We start from the raw sequence: 5,533 nt of genomic DNA on the forward strand, positions 1-5,533 counted from the left end.
ACTACTCAGGTTAACGATTGATTTCACTTATTTCATTTATTCATGTTTCTACAATGACGAGTAAAACATCCACAGGTGATCAAAGTTGTAGTTCAGAAGTTTGTTCTGATTTCCAGCAATCATCATTTCACGCCCTATGAGCCGATGAGCATCCTTTCTCGGCAGCTGTCGCGTTTCGCGAACTTGTATCTCGTTCTACAACGATAATCAGCAACATCTTCCGCCAGTGTCAATATCCAGCCTGGCAACTCGTTTGCGTTCATCGGACGGCTGTTTAAACTGTTCATTCGCGCGGACAAAATGCAATTTTGAGCCGGCCCGGCCGCTCGACGGAGGGCCCCGTTTGAGTCACGTGACTGCGCCGAGGACCAATCGGCGTCTGGGACGACGTTCAGTGGATCAGTAGGATGAGGCTGGCCGGCCAGCCGCCGGCAGCCGGCCAGCCGGTCAGCAGCGTCGCCCGTGAAGAGCGGCCCGCTGCCTCCCGACGGTTCAGTCGGCACCGACAGCTCACAGATACACACACACACTGGTCACAGACAGACACACAGACAGACGGGCGGCGGAGGCGGCCGGTCATCTCGAACCGGTCAGAAGTGGACAGTCGCGCCGGGCCAGTCCTCTCCCAGCAGGGGTCGCGCCCGGTCCAGTCCTCGACCAGGGGTCGCGTCTCTCACTGGTCTTCACTCAGCGAGCTCAGCTGCCGGTGTCAGGACCGTCTCTCCAAGACACACGTCATGGTCGTCAGGTGAGTGTCAGCGTCAGGTGCCCGATTGATGCCATTCTGTTTGGTCTGATGCGTTAGTGGATGTCGAGGTGGTCAGGTGAAAACATTTTTGTTGTGTTCATGCTTGGTTTGTTGTTTGGTTGTGGTTGTGTGTTTGGTTGAATCCCGGCTCGGTACGCAATGGTTGTCAAGTGAGACTGTGCTTGCCTTTTCACGGTTTTGCCTTTTTAGCTGTTACCGTACGACCCTTTCTAACTAACCGGTATGCGACCTTCAGTAATTTTTAGAAAACAGCCGGCAATTCTCACAGATTCATGACACCTTTTGGCTTATTCATTTCATTTATAACGAATAACAATATCAAATTAATGACGCCGCTAACAACACCACACCCTCTACCCCGCACCGAAACACTCTCACTTGGCCGCTGCTCCACGTGACTGGCACAGCCGCCGCCGAGCGTCCGACCCTTCAGCATTGTTGTTCGGCAATTTTGCATGTGCAGATCGGTCAGAAACCGGTCGGGGCGACTCCGGCAGTGCAGGGAGGGAGCTCCTGGCCGTGACCCCAACCTCGACCGGTCCCGTGGCCTCCCCTGGCTCGGCGCCAATTGTTGGAGGGGTCATGAAGTGGTTTACTAAGATATCCCGGTTATCAGGGAGTCGGTGGTTTTGTGGTAAATGTCAGGCTAGCAGAAGCGTTTTGTGGTTAGGCTGTCAATGGTCTGTCATGTGCACGTGATTGAGCTTGATGTGGGAGGGATTATGAACCTGGTACCCGGAAATTATAAACAATGGTAATGAACATGTTGAGCCTCTTCATCAGATTCAGGTGCTCGTTTCGTCGTGCATGGCTAAGTAGATAAACAAAATTCCTTTCCATTCATCACATGATATGTTGATAGCTGTTTATGACCGAATCGGAATCCAGAGTCGCTTAGCTGCAGCTTTCAGTGCTCCTATTTAATTTCCTTATAACATTAAAGAGCAATAACGCTGTCACGAAACAAAAGTGCACTAAGCTGTTTCGTCATCCATATTGGTATGCTTCTGTTGGTATGGCCTATTTGAAGATCATTTTATGATGTGGCTAGAAAAGCAGCATATGTACATGATCGGTTGCAGCATTTACCCTCTACTTAAAATTCGCCATTTGTTTTGTTAGGGCTTTGACTCGAACGTCATTGAATGCAAGGACTGTCAATCGAGCTAATTTGAGATGGTTAATTACATCTTCTAGGTATGTAGTAGATCATCCTTAAAGATGGCATTGCTTTGTGCAAAACATATTCTTAGCTAAATCAATGATTTCCACAATCCACACTCTTCACTTCAATAGCTGTACAAATTAGGATACAGTGGAGCAGAAGGTACGCTGTTTTTACTGACACCTCTTGGACAAACCGATATAGATTCCGGTAATCATTTGCCTTATATGAACGTCATCTAAGTATACCTTTTGAGAGCTACCATGTCATGCTCTAATGCCATTCAAATGATGGTTTACCTTTTAAGCTCTCAAAATAAATTTGTTTATGAGTTTGAAATAAGATTTTGTAAGGCAGAGATAAAAAACACACCAAGGTGCTGTATGCTGTCTTTTAACTACCTATGCGTGTTTTGAGAAAAGCGCCTTTGGCATCCTCGAGCACGCATGGTGCATGGTGTTTTTTTATACTTTTTTGCTGGTGTATTTGTCCCATAAGTCTCAAAATGCTTTTTGTTAGCGATTCACCAAATACTATACTATATTCACTTTCCCTTGATCGTAACGTTGTCACCCTGGGTAAATTCCTTAAAGAACGAAATCAATTAAATAAACAACATTAAGCTTCCATCCAATCAGTAAACATAATATTACCAGCTGCAAGGAGCCCGATGAAAATCGTGCGATAGCTGAACTGGTTTGCTGACTGCTAAACGGCCTTCCGCATATTTGGCACATATGTAGCCGCATACATGAATACCCCAGCGGCGTCGGCTCCGTCAGCGGCGGCGGCAGCTGGGCCAAACAGCGCCGGGCGCGCCGCAGCGTCGCCGACGCGCCGCGATTGTAGTCAATGTTGTGTAGTGTCAGCAGAGCGTGCCAATGCACAGTGATAGCCGACACTGCCACGTGAGGGGCATCCCAGAGGAGAGATGACGTCACAGGATCACCGGGAGATCAGGGAGGAATGACGACTGATGCACCAGGTGCTGGTTCTTGCATCTCCTTCTCTCTCTCTCTCTCTCTCTCTCTCTCTCTCTCTCTCTCTCTCTCTCTCTCTCTCTCTCTCTCTCTCTCTCTCTCTCTCTCTCTTTCTCTCTCTCTATCTATCTATCTCTCTCTCTTTCTCCCTATCTCTCTCTTTCTACTCTTAGTCTTCTTGTCGTTCTCTCACTTCCATCAGAGCTTCTCTGTATTCGTACCCGTAGACCGTACTTCACTGTCTCTTGGTTATTTCCCTTCACTGGTCAGTGGTCATCCCCATCCACGATATGATACAGCAGTCAGCAGCCACAATAAATCTCGCATTTTGACGTCATCAAACCACTATCTAGAAGAACTCAGCAACGCTCATCTCTTGTCTGCATCTTCGCCAGCACTCTGTCACCAAGATCCTCACGGAAAATCGCCTCATCTCCGCGCTTCGATGGCCTTGTGTGCCTCCTATCGTGCACCGCGCTGTGGCGTCCAGCTGAGGCTGGCTGACCTTGCTAGGCACATGTCGCACCCCGACGAATTTCTCTCAGGCCCAGCTGTGCAAATACGCTGCTAAGAGCACTGAAGGGTGGCGAAGTGATGCAGACCATCAAATGAAGTGCTCACGACTCACGAGGGACGAGCACGTACCAAATGCGGCCACGCTTCAACCGTTCGCAGCAATGCTCATGGGTGTTTTTAGATACAAAATGACAGGATGGCTGGCACTGGCTGACCTCCGTGCATCTGATCAGTGATGAATACGGAGCAGCGTCTGGGCAGCGGCTCTGGACCACGGCTACCACCGGCTGACACGACTGACCCTTCCTGACGCCGGCACACGAGATGCCGCGGGCGGGCGCTACCACCGATTGATACCGCCTGACCCTTCCTGACGTGGGCCCGGGACGCCGCGGGCCGGCAGTACCGCTGCTGATACCACCCAACCCTTCCTGACGCTGGCACGAGACGCCTCATGCCATCGGCCGGCGCTACTGCTGCGTCTATCGGGTCTCGTCGAGCACGCCCTAAACCGGTTTGTTCAGCGTCCCGGTCACGGAGAGTGGCACAGCTCGGTCACGACTGGACTCACGGAGGCGCCGTGACAGGACGCGGGCACGGTTAATCGTCCCCGGCAGTCGGGCTGTCTGCCTACCTTGGTGTGATGCAGGGACAGGGGCGGACGGCACGGACGGCACGGGCGGCCACTGTTCCCCTCTCGACGCCGCGTCATTTCTATTCTGTGCGCTCAGCGGGATACTGTCAGATCAAGGACGAGCGTCGGCTATATGCATGCTATAGTCTCAAGTGGCAAACAGATAAAGCCTGCCAGGGAAAGCCGACAGGACGCTGCGTCAGAGCGGGACTGCAATGCACGGACAAAACGCTATCACGAAGTCATGAGCGTCGCAGCAAATAGGAACGTCGCGTGAGTGATGCATACGGTACGGTACAGCGGCTCCTTAGACAATTATTTCATTTCTTTCTAGATTGTCCAGTAGCCATTTTTATCCGAATGATAAAATGTGCCAGCTGTTATTACGATGAAAATTAACATCTGGAGCGTTGAAGGCTTTACCTACGCTTAGAACATTCATAGTTTTTTTTTTTACTTTATCGGTAAAACTTTCACTCTCGTTTTAAAATACTGATCTTCTTTTATTTCATCATCTAGCTCTTGCTTTATGGGATCTGAAACATTATAGAAACAGCTCGAAATGTTTTGCTTCTGCTTCATTCTTAGAAGTTCTAAATGCCTAGGATTAATTCGTTGCTTTCATGGAATATACGACTTTATCGTATCTTCACTCCTCTTTGCTAGAAAACGAATGTGCAACACTCTCACTCCTCCACTTTTTTATCCCGAGTCAAGCCCAACGCTCAGCTTTCGCCATCAAGTGACACCATTCAGAAAGACACACAAATACAAAGAACAAACTCGAGGAGCTGGCGCTCGTTTTCGGCAAACAGAGGAGACCGTAACTCTGCCCTGTTCTCTGTGAAACTGTGTCAGCGGCGCCACCTGTGTCCGCGCTGTCAGCCGCGGCTCCTGCGGCCCCGTTAGATGACAATCGGCTGTCCCACGACATTAGCACATGTATGGCAGGCAGCGCTGTCCGCTTGTCTGCCAGCGGCGCGTCCCCCGCGGCGGTGGTCCCCGTCCGTTCAGTGTCGGCGCCGTATACCAATCTACGGGACACTAGTTCCCCAGTGGGGGACCATCTCCTCGCGACAGCCGCCCCAGTAATTAACTACCGACACTCGCCTCCGCTGGTAATGTGTGTTTTGAACACCTCTCACGTCTCGGCGGCGCGCGTCTCCCCCTCCCCGCCTTTCTCCCCGGGTCGAGGCCCCATTGACAGCGGTGTCCTCCCCCGCCCCCCGCCGTGGGTTCTCCCGCAATGACAAACGACAGGCGACGGCCGGCCGGGCGCCGCTCTGATTGGCTGACGTCACGCTTAATGAGAGCGCTGGAGGCGCTCATTGGCCGCCGGCATGACGGACGGCCGGCGGTGCGCGTCCTGATTGGCCGGCCGATAGCCGACCCAGTTGGCGGCGTGCGTGGCCGCCCCGCCCGCGCCGCCTCCGCCCGGCCGACCGCCCAGCTATCCGCCACTGACGCCC

This window comes from Amphibalanus amphitrite, unplaced genomic scaffold, assembly GCF_019059575.1.
Source record: "Amphibalanus amphitrite isolate SeventyFive unplaced genomic scaffold, NRLGWU_Aamphi_draft 000201F_arrow, whole genome shotgun sequence".
In the NCBI taxonomy this organism is placed as follows: Eukaryota; Metazoa; Arthropoda; class Thecostraca; order Balanomorpha; family Balanidae; genus Amphibalanus; species Amphibalanus amphitrite.